Source organism: Rana temporaria, chromosome 3 (assembly GCF_905171775.1).
Source record: "Rana temporaria chromosome 3, aRanTem1.1, whole genome shotgun sequence".
In the NCBI taxonomy this organism is placed as follows: domain Eukaryota; kingdom Metazoa; phylum Chordata; class Amphibia; order Anura; family Ranidae; genus Rana; species Rana temporaria.
Window position 1 is genome coordinate 482576881 of NC_053491.1, and position 15016 is coordinate 482591896.

Below are 15016 nucleotides of genomic sequence, written 5' to 3' on the forward strand. Positions count from 1 at the left end.
GCTGATCACTATTTCAGCCCGCTACCATGTGACCGCTGTGACCAATCACAACAGATCGCAGGTTTTTGGAGCCGGAGGCGGGGCTTGGTTCAATAGATTGGTGTCTTCTGATTCAGAAGAGCTTTGGTGCCTTTAACTTGTCCGGGTGTGCCTGGGACTCAAGGCCTGAACACCTTCCCGCACCGGCCTATAGCAGATTGCTGGCCAGGCGGGCCTTTTATCCTGAGTGGACAGCATATGACACCCTCCCAGAAGGTGGGGCCACACAGCGGCGCGATCGGTCACTGGCTGTGCCGATGACTGATCAGTGAACCGGCTTGCTGCCAACAGGATGTGATCACTGTGACCAATCACATGACAGTTGTACACAATGGATGGCTTCCTTTAACCACTTAACGACCGCCGCATGTACATATACTTTCACAGAATGGCACGTACATGTACGTCCCTGCCTAGACGTGCGTTGGAGGTCCGATCGGGACCCCGACACCCCTCGCTACATGCGGCGGTCGGATTCCCGCGGGGAGCAATCTGGATGAGGGCGAATAGCCGCCCCCTCGCGATCGCTCCGTGGAGCTGAAGAACGGGGAGAGCCGTATGTAAACACGGCTTCCCTGTGCTTCACTGTGGCGGCTGCATCAATCGAGTGATCCCTTTTATAGGGAGACTCGATCGATGACGTCAGTCCTACAGCCACACCCCCCTACAGTTGTAAACACACACTAGGTGAAACATAACTCCTACAGCGCCCCCTGTGGTTAATTCCCTAACTGCAACTGTCATTTTCACAATAAACAATGCAATTTAAATGTATTTTTTGCTGTGAAAATAACAATGGTCCCAAAAATGTGTCAGAAGTGTCCGCCATAATGTCGCAGTCACGAAAAAAATAAAATAAAAAAATCGCTGATCGCAATTAGTAGTAAAAAAAAAAAAAAAAATTCTTATAAAAATGCAATAAAACTATCCCCTATTTTGTAAACGCTATAAATTTTGCGCAAAACCAACCGATAAACGCTTATTGCGATTTTTTGTTACCAAAAATAGGTAGAAGAATACGTATCGGCCTAAACTGAGGAAAAAAAGTTTTTTTTTTTTATACATTTTTGGGGGATATTTATTATAGCAAAAAAGGAAAAAATATTGCATTTTTCTCAAAATTGTCGCTCTATTTTTGTTTATAGCGCAAAAATTAAAAACCGCAGAGGTGATCAAATACCACCAAAAGAAAGCTCTATTTGTGGGGAAAAAAGGACGTCAATTTTTTTTGGGTGCCACGTCGCACGACCGTGCAAATGTCAGTTAAAGCGACGCAGTGCCGAATCGCAAAACCTGGTCTGTGCCTTTAGCTGCATTTTGGTCCGGGGCTTAAGTGGTTAAAGACCACATAATTCCTATCAAAAAAGCAGAATCAAACTTTGATTCTGCTATTTTTCATAGGAGTTATATGGTCTTTAACATTATAGACATATCACTGGTCTCTTTTTTTTTATACATCAGAAGCAGTACCGCCAGCAACCATTGGGTGGCGCATGGATACACACTACAGTTGTACAGATCTGCAAGAGAAGCCCAGGCATCCATCCAGCGGCGCAGGGTGCTGACGTTGGTTCCGATATCGGCGCCATTTGCCTTCCACGCTGGTTACGTGGAACCGGGCATGAAACAGAAGAATCTCGGGTCATCCCGCGGGGAAAATCGAAATCGCGATTAATCGTTCAGCTCTAGATGAACTGTGGCCAACCACAGTTAGTTAGTTAATCACAATAATAGTGTCTACAGTGTCATTTAGTAAAAATATTTGCTTATAGCAATGAAATTCACCGCTATAAGAAATCCTAATATGTAAAAAAAACAGAGTGGTTCAGTGTTACTGGGGAAAGGAAATAATAATATTACGTGATTTTGCGCAGCCGAGCCGACCTGCTGCCGTAAAACTGCGGCGGCTGGTCGGCAACTGGTTAATGCCACCCATTGTATACAATTGTGTTGCTGGCTGTGATTGGTCACAGTGACTACATGGTACAGAGAGAAGGCCAATCACAGCTTATTTGTACCATGTGATTAACTGTGGCCAACCACAGTTAATCACAATAATAGACAGTGTCATTCAGTAAAAAGATTTGCTTATAGCAATGAAATTCACTGCTATAAGCAATTGTAATATGTAAAAACAAAAAAAATCCTGATCTCCCCCTCCCCCCCAGAGTGGTTCAGTGTTACTACTGTTTTGCTTTTTTTTTGTAAATGAGCAAGATACGCCGATTCACGAACGTACGCACGTCGCAGTAAGATACACCGTTTACGCAAGACATACGCCGGCGTAAAGATAAACCACCAAAAAGATGGCGCAGCCCATGCAAGGTATGGACGACTGAACAGCCGTCGTATTTTACGTCGCTTGCGTAAGCGTACGTGAATGGGGCTGGGGGTAGGTTACGTTCACGTCGAAAGCATTGAGCCGACGTTGTTACGTAGGGAGTATTTGCGACGTGATTCTGAGCATGCGCGCGCATGGGCCGTACGAACGGTCCTCATTTACATGGGGTCACGGTTCATTTAAAAGTAGCCCGCCCACTACATGCCTACTTTGAATTAGGCGGGGGGGTTACGCCGGCCCATTTGCGCTACGCCAACGTAACTTACGGAGCAAGTGCTTTGTGAATACAGTACTTGCCTCACTGTTACGTCGGCGTAGTACAAATGGGATGCGGAGGGGGTCGCCCAGTACTGGAATACAGGCATACAACACTTTTAAGTACACAATGGGGTTTATTTACTAAAGCTGGAAAATTCTAAATCAGGCTCACTTCTTCATAGAGACCAATGAGCTTCTAACCCCAGCTTGTTCAATTAAGCTTTGGTAATAAAACCTGGAAGCTCATTGGTTTCTGTGCAGAAGTGAGCCTGATTTTGCACTTTCCAGCTTTATTAAATAAACCCCAGTGTGTACTTTAATGTGTAATGTGGGGTATGCCTGTACTGGTTAATGTACTGTGAAAAAAAAAAATGCAATTTGTTATTTTTTATGTCCAGTTAGATTTGGTATTTGTTCCACTTTACGTTGGGTGAAGGTGGACTCCATGTGTGGTGGTTCCACCTGTTCACCAATCACGGAGTGTCATCGGGTTACAATGCCGGCAATACATGGACGGGTGCCAAGCTTGTTCCGAGATATTAATAGACAGCGTACAAGAGCCGAGCGATGTGCAATATAAACATCATAACCCGGCTACACCGTCACCGGGAGAGGAAGGAGGAATGAAGAGGGGGAGAAAAAGGAATGAAGAGGGACAGACAGATGAAAGAGAGAGTCAAAAAATAAAAAAAGAATGAAAGAGAAAGAGAAAAAGAAAGAAAAAAAAAGAAAGAAAGAAAGAAAGAAAGAAAAGAAAGAAAAGAAAGAAAGAGAAAGAAAAAGAAAAGAAAGAGAAAAAAGGAAAAGAAAGAGAAAAAAAAGAAAGAAAGAAAGAAAGAAAGAAAGAAAGAAAGAAAGAGAAAAAAAAAGAAAGAAAAAAAGTAAGAGAGAAAGAAAGAGAAAAAAAGAAAGAAAGAAAGAGAAAAAAAGAAAGAGAGAAAGAAAGAGAAAAAAAGCAAGAGAGAAAGAAAGAGAAAAAAAGAAAGAAAGAAAGAGAAAAAAAGTAAGAGAGAAAGAAAAAAAAAAAAAGAAAGAGAGAAAGAAAGAGAAAAAAAGAAAGAGAGAAAGAAAGAGAAAAAAAGTAAGAGAGAAAGGAAGAGAAAAAAAGAAAGAGAAAGAAAGAGAAAAAAAAGTAAGAGAGAAAGGAAGAGAAAAAAAGAAAGAGAAAGAAAGAGAAAAAAAGTAAGAGAGAAAGAAAGAAAAGAGAAAAAAAAGAAAGAAAGAAAGAAAAAAAAAAAAAAAGAAAAGAACGAGAAAAAGAAAGAAAAAAGAAAAGAAAAGAAAAAAGAGAAAAAGAAAAAAGAGAAAAAGAAAAGAAAAGAAAAAGAAAAGAAAAGAAAGAGAAAAAAGAAAGAAGAGAAAAAGAAAGAAAAGAAAAAGAAAAGAAAAGAAAAGAGAGACACTATGTATGAGCGGGACCCAGACATCCGAGATTTGCAGGGGGACGTATACATATGAGAAGTGGGGGGAAGGACAGAGATGAGAGTGAAAGGAATGGTGTTTGGTGTGGGAGAGCTGGGAAGGATAGACAGACGGACGGACAGTGGGGGGGAGGGGGGGATATCTATCTATATTAGACACACAAGTTCTCCAGGACACACCTGTGATTGGAATGCTCTGTCAGCGCTCTCTGATCATGGGATGAAGCTACGCTGTAAACCTGACAGGAGGAGATGAGAAGGAAAGGGTTAATGACCGACATTCCTGGCCCAGGAATCCCGAACTGTCACATCTGAATAATCTCACATCCGCCACCCAACCGTCCAATGTATCCCACTGCGTCCACCACCCAACCGTCCAATGCAACCGCACAGCGTCCACCACCCAACCGTCCAATGTATCCCACTGCGTCCACCACCCAACCGTCCAATGTATCCCACTGCGTCCACCACCCAACCGTCCAATGCAACCGCACAGCGTCCTCCACCCAACCGTCCAATGTATCCCACTGCGTCCACCACCCAACCGTCCAATGTATCTCACTGCGTCCACCACCCAACCGTCCAATGCAACCGCACAGCGTCCACCACCCAACCGTCCAATGTATCCCACTGCGTCCACCACCCAACCGTCCAATGCAACTGCACAGCGTCCACCACCCAACCGTCCAATGTATCCCACTGCGTCCACCACCCAACCGTCCAATGTATCCCACTGCGTCCACCATCCAACCGCACAGCGTCCACCACCCAACCATCCAATGCAACCGCACAGCGTCCACCACCCAACCGTCCAATGTATCCCACTGCGTCCACCACCCAACCGTCCAATGTATCCCACTGCGTCCACCACCCAACCGTCCAATGCAACCGCACAGCGTCCACCACCCAACCGTCCAATGTATCCCACTGCGTCCACCACCCAACCGTCCAATGTATCCCACTGCGTCCACCACCCAACCGTCCAATGCAACCGCACAGCGTCCTCCACCCAACCGTCCAATGTATCCCACTGCGTCCACCACCCAACCGTCCAATGTATCTCACTGCGTCCACCACCCAACCGTCCAATGCAACCGCACAGCGTCCACCACCCAACCGTCCAATGTATCCCACTGCGTCCACCACCCAACCGTTCAATGCAACTGCACAGCGTCCACCACCCAACCGTCCAATGTATCCCACTGCGTCCACCACCCAACCGTCCAATGTATCCCACTGCGTCCACCATCCAACCGCACAGCGTCCACCACCCAACCATCCAATGCAACCGCACAGCGTCCACCACCCAACCGTCCAATGTATCCCACTGCGTCCACCACCCAACCGTCCAATGTATCCCACTGCGTCCACCATCCAACCGTCCAATGTATCCCACTGCGTCCACCATCCAATGTATCCCACTGCGTCCACCATCCAACCGCACAGCGTCCACCACCCAACCGTCCAATGTATCCCACTGCGTCCACCACCCAACCGTCCAATGTATCCCACTGCGTCCACCACCCAACCGTCCAATGCAACCGCACAGCGTCCACCACCCAACCGTCCAATGTATCCCACTGCGTCCACCACCCAACCGTCCAATGTATCCCACTGCGTCCACCACCCAACCGTCCAATGTATCCCACTGCGTCCACCACCCAACCGTCCAATGTATCCCACTGCGTCCACCACCCAACCGTCCAATGTATCCCACTGTGTCCACCACCCAACCGTCCAATGTATCCCACTGCGTCCACCACCCAACCGTCCAATGCAACCGTACAGCGTCCACCACCCAACCGTCCAATGTATCCCACTGCGTCCACCACCCAACCGTCCAATGTATCCCACTGCGTCCACCATCCAACCGTCCAATGTATCCCACTGCGTCCACCACCCAACCGTCCAATGTATCCCACTGCGTTCACCACCCAACCGTCCAATGTATCCCACTGCGTCCACCACCCAACCGTCCAATGTATCCCACTGCGTTCACCACCCAACCGTCCAATGTATCCCACTGCGTTCACCACCCAACCGTCCAATGTATCCCACTACGTCCACCACCCAACCGTCCAATGCAACCGCACAGCGTCCACCACCCAACCGTCCAATGCAACCGCACAGCGTCCACCACCCAACCGTCCAATGCAACCGCACAGCGTCCACCACCCAACCGTCCAATGTATCCCACTGCGTCCACCACACACACACGGGTTTATATTGAAAATAATGCAGACACTCCAGATAAGTTATTGGATTTTCAGCTTAAAAACTGAGCTGTACTACAAAAAAAAAAAAAAAGGGGGGGGGGAAATAAGGACATCTGGATGAAATAAAGCAAACAGCGTGCATTTCAGTGGTGATATCCTAGAAATAAGTGCCAGAAATTTCTCAGTTGTGCGACAATCCCAAGCAATAAAAAAAACAAAAAAAACACAGCAGCGCTGTCACCCTCCAAGTGAACCCTTCCCAACCGCACCAATTCTGGCATTCCTCTCATACATGTATAAAAAAACAAAAAAAAAAAAAACACATTTAATTGCGATAAAAAAAAAAAAAAAACTTACTTAGAACCCCCAAATATATATATATATATATTTTTTTAGCAGAGACCCTAAAGAATAAAATGGCAATCGTTGCAAAAAACAATATTTACCCCAATTTTTTTTATTTTTTATAAAAGATGTTGTGCCAAGTAAATAGATACCAAACATGTCACGCTTTAAAAATTGCGCACGCTCGTGAAGTGTCCCCAAATTTTGGTAGGCGACGCTTTAAACATTTTTACAGGTTACCCCACCCACGGCCTGTAAACGCCATCCAGCGGTTTAATAGTTGCTAGGATGGCTTTTACATTGGGGGGGGGAAAATCACCAGCTGAAAAGATAGATATCTGAATGATTCCTGTAGCTCCACCCACCATCTAGAGATCTCCACTTCAACCCAAGGACGCCATATGACCTCCTATGGGCGGGAAATGGTAAATAAGGAAGCAGGATAGTATTGACATTAGATTACATACTTTACTAAACCAGAGCACAGCAAACTGGAGCCCCGCCCCTCCAAACTTTCCACCCACTTGCATTCATCAGAAATGTGACCAAACTTGTATGGGGGAAATGTGTTGCTAAATCGGGGCTTGCAGTGTCCCTATACCAGGGATCTCATACTGGCCGCACTCCAGCCGTTACAAAACTACAAGTCCCCTCATTCTTCTGCCTGTGGGAGTCATGCTTGCAACTGTCAGCCTTGCAATGCCTCATGGCAGGGCTCGACAAAATCCGGGCGCCAGGTCGCAATTGCAACAAGAAATTGTTACCTGGAGCCCGTCGGTAATTGAGGCCGCAAAGCCGCGGCCTTAATTACCGGCCGTCGCGGGCCCGGGGATCGCGCGCAGTGTGCCCCCACCTCGCGATCGCAGCAGGCCCACGACGGCCGGTAATTAAAGCGGGATTCCACCTGCGATTTTTTTTTTAAAGTCAGCAGCTACTAACACTGTAGCTGCTGACTTTTAATAAGGACACTTGCCTGTCCTAGTCGCCCGCAATGTCAGTCCCCCGATGGCGAAAGCTCGGTCCTGGCGCCTCCATCCTTACCAAGGGAAACGGCTTCACTGCCCGTTTCCTACTGCGCAGTTCCCAGAAGGCAGCGCAGCTCATTCAGCAGAAGACACCGCGACTGAGGACGAGGCAGAAGATCCACCGTGGTGGAAGAAGAGGCAGAAGAGCTACTTCCAATAGCCCTTTCAGGGCAGTATAAACATTTTTTTTTGGGGGGGGGGGGGGGACAAAAAAAAAGTGGAACTCCACTTTAACCACTTCAGCCCCGGACCAATTTTTGTGATTCGGCACTGCGTCACTTTAATTGACAATTGCGCGGTCGTGCGACGTGGCTCCCAAACAAAATTGGCGTCCTTTTTTTCTCCACAAATAGAGCTTTCTTTTGGTGGTATTTGATCAACTCTGCGGTTTTTATTTTTTGCGCTATAAACAGAAATAAAGCGACAATTTTGAAAAAAATACAATATTTTTTTACTATAATATATATATATATATATATATATATATATATATATATATATATATATATATATATATATATATATACACACAGTGAGGAAAATAAGTATTTGAACACCCTGCTATTTTGCAAGTTCTCCCACTTGGAAATCATGGGGGGGTCTGAAATTGTTATCGTAGGTGCATGTCCACTGTGAGAGACATAATCAAAAAAAAAAAAATCCAGAAATCACAATGTATGATTTTTTTAACTATTTATTTGTATGATACAGCTGCAAATAAGTATTTGAACACCTGAGAAAATCAATGTTAATATTTGGTACAGTAGGCTTTGTTTGCAATTACAGAGGTCAAACGTTTCTTGTAGTTTTTCACCAGCTTTGCACACACTGGAGGAGGGATTTTGGCCCACTCCTCCACACAGATCTTCTCTAGATCAGTCAGGTTTCTGGGCTGTCGCTGAGAAACACGGAGTTTGAGCTCCCTCCAAAGATTCTCTATTGGGTTTAGGTCTGGAGACTGGCTAGGCCACGCCAGAACCTTGATATGCTCCTTACAGAGCCACTCCTTGGTTATCCTGGCTGTGTGCTTCGGGTCATTGTCATGTTGGAAGACCCAGCCTCGACCCATCTTCAAAGCTCTAACTGAGGGAAGGAGGTTGTTGCCCAAAATCTCGCAATACATGGCCCCGGTCATCCTCTCCTTAATACAGTGCAGTCACCCTGTCCCATGTGCAGAAAAACACCCCCAAAGCATGATGCTACCACCCCCATGCTTCACAGTAGGGATGGTGTTCTTGGGATGGTACTCATCATTCTTCTTCCTCCAAACACGGTTAGTGGAATTATGACCAAAAAGTTCTATTTTGGTCTCATCTGACCACATGACTTTCTCCCATGACTCCTCTGGATCATCCAAATGGTCACTGGCAAACTTAAGACGGGCTTTGACATGTGCTGGTTTAAGCAGGGGAACCTTCCGTGCCATGCATGATTTCAAACCATGACGTCTTAGTGTATTACCAACAGTAACCTTGGAAACGGTGGTCCCAGCTCTTTTCAGGTCATTGACCAGCTCCTCCCGTGTAGTCCTGGGCTGATTTCTCACCTTTCTTAGGATCATTGAGACCCCACGAGGTGAGATTTTGCATGGAGCCCCAGTCCGAGGGAGATTGACAGTCATGTTTAGCTTCTTCCATTTTCTAATGATTGCTCCAACAGTGGACCTTTTTTCACCAAGCTGCTTGGCAATTTCCCCGTAGCCCTTTCCAGCCTTGTGGAGGTGTACAATTTTGTCTCTAGTGTCTTTGGACAGCTCTTTGGTCTTGGCCATGTTAGTAGTTGGATTCTTACTGATTGTATGGGGTGGACAGGTGTCTTTATGCAGCTAATGACCTCAAACAGGTGCATCTAATTTAGGATAATAAATGGAGTGGAGGTGGACATTTTAAAGGCAGACTAACAGGTCTTTGAGGGTCAGAATTCTAGCTGATAGACAGGTGTTCAAATACTTATTTGCAGCTGTATCATACAAATAAATAGTTAAAAAATCATAAATTGTGATTTCTGGAATTTTTTTTTTGGATTATGTCTCTCACAGTGGACATGCACCTACGATGACAATTTCAGACCCCTCCATGATTTCCAAGTGGAAGAACTTGCAAAATAGCAGGGTGTTCAAATACTTATTTTCCTCACTATATATATATATATATATATATATATATATATATATATATATATATATATATATATATATATATATATATATATATATATATATATATATATATATATATATATATATATATATATATATATACACACACACACGTAGATAGATAGAAAGGAGATATCTATATCTATATATCTCTATATCTATATCTCTATCTATCTATCTATCTATCTATCTATCTATCTATCTATCTATCTATATATATATATATATATATATATATATATATATAATTCCCTCCGTTTAGGCCGATACATATTCTTCTACATATTTTTCAAAAAAAGGGAAAACAAATAAAAATAAAATCGCAATAACCGTTTATTGATCAGTATGGCGGACACATCGGACACTTTTGACAAATTTTTGGGACCATTGTAATTTTTACAGCGATCAGTGCTATAAAAAAAGCACCGATTACTGTAAAAATGACACTGGCAGTGGAGGGGTTAACCACTAGGTGGCGCTGCAGGAGTCAAGTGTGTCCGAGGGATTGATTCTTACTGTCAGGGGGGCGTGGCTACACATGACACGTCACTGATGACCGTTCCCGATCACGGGGGAACAGGCATCAGTGACAGTGTCACTAGGCAGAATAGGGCAATGCCTTGTTTACAAAAGGCATCCCCGTGTTCTGCCTTTGCCGACTGCAATCGCGGGCCGCCCAAGGACATTGAGTTCCCGGGACCCGCTCACAAGGGAAGCGGCGGGCGCACCGCAGGGCGGCAAATTTAAAAGGGACGCAACGTACGCCAATGTGCCTGCCCGTGCCATTGTGCACGTCGACGTACATCTGCGTGCGTCGGTCGGCAAGTGGTTAATTGTAGTGACGCATTCGGGCGGCAGCCTAGGTGCCAGGACACAAATTCTTGTCGCCATGGTGACCTGGCGCATGTCAAGCCCGGGTGTATAGGATGCTGTACATGTGTACTGTGTCCATTGTACTGCTCACTAATAAGCACAGACATCATAAAACATCTGGTATTTTCCCTCAAGGAACAAGGCATTCTCTGAATGGAGGAGAAGCCTTGCAACCTGAATGGAGGAGAAGCCTTGCAACCTGAATGGAGGAGAAGCCTTGCAACCTGAATGGAGGAGAAGCCTTGCCTCTCAGAGAATGCCTTGTGTTCATTGAGAAAAATACAAGACATTCTCTAAACCACGGGTGCTCAACCTGTTGCCGAACTACAAGTCCCATGAGGCATTGCAAGGCTGACAGTTACAAGCACTACTCCCGAAGGCAGAGGCATAAAGTTCTGGCAACAGCTGGAGGGCCACAGGTTGAGCACCTATGCTCCAAACAAGTCCCATCATGCCTCTGCCGGTGGGAGTCATGCTTGTAATTGTAAGCCTTGCAATGACACATGGGACTTGTAGTTCTGCAAGAGCTGGAGGGGCCACCAGGTTGAGTCCCCCTGATTTAGAGCATAGGTGCTCAAGCTGTGGCCCTCCAGCTGTTGCTGGAACTTCATGCCTCTTCCTGTGGGAGGAGTCATGCTTGTAACTAGGGCTGTCCCGATAACAATACTAGTATCGGGACCGATACTGAGCATTTGCGTGAGTACTTGTACTCACGCAAATGCTCCTGATGCCAGACCCGATAATTTTTTTCTCTCTAGAGAGCGGGTGGAGACGGGGTGGGGAGGGGGCGGAGCCGAGCACTACTCAAAGAGAAAGCCAAGCCCCCCCCCCCTAGTTGATCAGCACGGGGAACATTACAGCTTTCATTTGAATAGCTGTGTGTTCCCCGCCACGCATAGACACTCCCCCTTGTCCGGGAGTTTGATAGACAGATCACCCATCCCAAGTGTTGGATGGGTGATCCGTCTATCAAAGTTCCCGGACAAGGGAGAGGGGCTATATATGATGTGGCGCGGCAGGGAACACACCGCTATTCAAATGAAAGCTGTAATGTTCCCCGTGCTGATCAACTAGGCGGCGGCAGGGTTTGGCTTTCTCTGGGGGGACACATGGCTGAATCACTTGGGGCGGGGGACGACGACGACACTTGGCTGCATCTCTGGGGGGACACATGGCTGCATTTTTGGGGATACATTTAAAAAAAAGTATCGCCATCGGCGAGTACATGAAAAAAGTATCGGCACTTGTACTCGGTCCTAAAAAAGTGGTATCGGGACAACCCTACTTGTAACTGCAAGCCTTGCAATGCTTCATGGGACTTGTAGTTCTGCAATAGCTGGAGGGGCCACCAAGTTGCGACCCCCTGCTCTAAATGGTGTCTGTGCTTAGTGAGCCCCCCTCCCCCCCCCGTGTTCACTATACAGCAGCTCTACTGAACTATGATCTGTGTCTGATCCTCTCTCAATCATCAGATCATCTTATGCTGAACAGACTGGAGATCACAGATCAATGTAATCCGACAGCAGGGGGCGCCAACATCAGAAGACAATGTCCCATGGGGGGGGGGGGGTAGATTAATGCACCCACCGCCATCATTGTGTGGATGAAAGAGTCTCTTTTTTTTTTCTCTCTCTTTCTCCCATCAGCCTTCTGGATGCAGGTCAAAAAAAAAACACACCACCAGCTTTACTATTCCAAAAGAAAACTGGGAGAAAAATAAAAGAACGACAAAAAGGAAAAAAAAAAATGTAATAAAAAGAATGAAAAAAAGGAGAAAAAATAAATAAAAAAGGGAGACGAACATTTTTTTTTTTATTATTATGTGTATTCCAAGCCGTGTGAGAAGAGATTCCAGGCTCCGGGTTTTATACACAGAAAGAGAAGTAATTAATAATAGAAGAGATGAGGAGGAGATAAACACGGACTACACGTGGGACAACAAACAGGAACACTGACAGCACAGCCTCCCATCCATGACACGTCACCTACTGTCCACAATGTCCCACTTCAAGAGGACCTGTCATTATCAGAGAGAGGAGAGACGACACCACAAGGTACAATCACTCCTCATCTACATATTCCCGAGTATATACATCTCATGATCCAATGAGAACCCTCCCCTACACCCGAGTATATACATCTCATGAACCAACCAGAACCCTCCCCCTACACCCGAGTATATACATCTCATGATCCAATGAGAACCCTCCCCTACACCCGAGTATATACATCTCATGAACCAACCAGAACCCTCCCCCTACACCCGAGTATATACATCTCATGAACCAACCAGAACCCTCCCCCTACACCCGAGTATATACAGCTCATGATCCAATGATCTCTCTCTCTCACACACACACACACACACATATATAAAAACACTAAATACAACCAACAAATAATCTAAAAAAATATATATATTACACACAGTATCTCACAAAAGTACACTTCTGTAAGTATTTTCTTGTATCTTTTCATGTGACAACACTGAAGAAATGACACTTTGTATCTACAATGTTGTGTAGTGAGTGTACAGATTGTATAACAGTGTACATTTCCTGTTCCGTCAAAACAACTCAACACACATCCATTACTGTCTAAATCACTGACAACAAAAGTGAGTACACCCCTAAGTGAAAATGTCCAAATTGGGCCCAATTAGCCATTTTCCCTCCCACGGTGTCATGTGACTTGTTAGCGTTACAAGGTCTCAGGGGGTAATAGGGAGCAGGCGTGTTAAATTTGGTGTTATCGCTCTCACTCTCTCATACTGGTCACTGGAAGTTCTACATGGCACCTCATGGCAAATAACTCTCCTAGGATCTGAAAATAAAGAATTGTGTCTTTACATAAAGATGGCCTAGGCTATAAGAAGATTGCCAAGACCCTGAAACTGAGCTGCAGCACAGTGGCCAAGACCATACAGCGGTATAACAGGGTAACGGGTTCCCCTCAGAACAGGCCTCGCCATGGTCCTCCAAAAAAGTTGAGGTCACGTGCTCAGCTTCATATCCAGAGGTTGTCTTTGGGAAATAGACGTATGAGTGCTGCCAACATTGCTGCAGAGGGTGAAGGGGTGGGGGAGGGGTCAGCCTGTCAGTGCTCAGACCATACGCCGCACACTGCATCAAATTGGTCTGCATGGCTGTCGTTCCCAGAAGGAAGCCTCTTCTAAAGATGATGCACAAGAAAGCGAAACAGTTTGCTGAAGACAAGCAGACTAAGGACATGGATTACTGGAACCGTGTCCTGTGGTCTGATGAGACCAAGATAAAGGTATTTGGTGTCAGGCGTGTGTGGCGGCAACCAGGTGAGGAGGACAAAGACAAGTGTGTCTTCCCTACAGTCAGGCATGGTGGGGGGGGGGGGGGGGTGTCGTGGTCTGGGGCTGTATGAGTTCTGCCGGCCCTGGGGAGCTACAGATCATTGAGGGAACCATGAATGCCAACATGTACTCTGACCTACTGAAGCAGAGCATGATCCCCTCCCTTCAGAGACCGGACCGCAGGGTAGTATTCCAACATGATAACCACTCCAAACACACCTCCAAGACCACCACTGCCTTGCTAAAGAAGCTGAGGGTAAAGGTGATGGACTGGCCAAGCATGTCTCTAGACCTAAACCCTAATGAGCATCTGTGGGACATCCTCAAACGGAAGGGGGAGGAGCGCAAGGTCTCCAACATCCACCAGCTATGTGATATCATGGAGGAGGGGGAAGAGGACTCCAGTGACAACCTGTGAAGCTCTGGTGACCTCCATGCCCAAGAGGGTTAGGGCAGTGCTGGAAAATAATGGCGGCCACACAAAATATTGACACTTTGGGCCCAATTTGGACATTTTCACTTAGGGGTGCACTCACTTTTGTTGCCAGCGGTTTAGACATCAATGGCTGTGTGTTATTGATGTTAATGAGTTATTTTGAGGGGGCGGGAACTTTACACTGTTATACAAGCTGTACGCTCACTACACCAGGGTTTGACAAATTTGCTTGGAATCTAGGAGCCAGCTAAAAAAGTTAGGAGCCAGAAAACGCGCCCCGTCCCGACGAGCTTGCGCGCAGAAGCGAACACATACGTGAGCAGCGCCCGCATATGTAAACGGTGTTCAAACCACACGTGAGGTATCGCCGCGATTGGTAGAGCGAGAGCAATAATTCTAGCCCTAGACCTACTCTGTAACTCAAAACATGCAACCTGTAGATTTTTTAAACGTCGCCTATGGAGATTTTAAAGGGTAAAAGTTTGTCGCCATTCCACGAGCGGACTCAATTTTGAAGCGTGACATGTTGGGTATCAATTTACTCCGCGTAACATTATCTTTCATAATATTAAAAAAAAA

At 45.9% G+C, this 15016-nt stretch overlaps 1 protein-coding gene across 10 annotated transcripts in view; it reads right to left on the reverse strand.

Annotated features, from left to right (window-relative positions):
• The window catches only part of GIGYF1 (GRB10 interacting GYF protein 1), a 74663-nt gene that overhangs the window by 54964 nt on the left and 4683 nt on the right, over window positions 1-15016 (reverse strand). For 9 of the 10 annotated variants that reach the window (XM_040347038.1, XM_040347037.1, XM_040347031.1 and 6 more), the window contains exon 2: window positions 4240-4298. The exons of the other annotated variant lie outside the window; for it this stretch is intronic. The gene's annotated coding sequence lies outside the window, so the exon portion shown is untranslated. The remainder of the gene's footprint in view (window positions 1-4239; window positions 4299-15016) is intronic. 10 annotated transcript variants of the gene reach the window in all.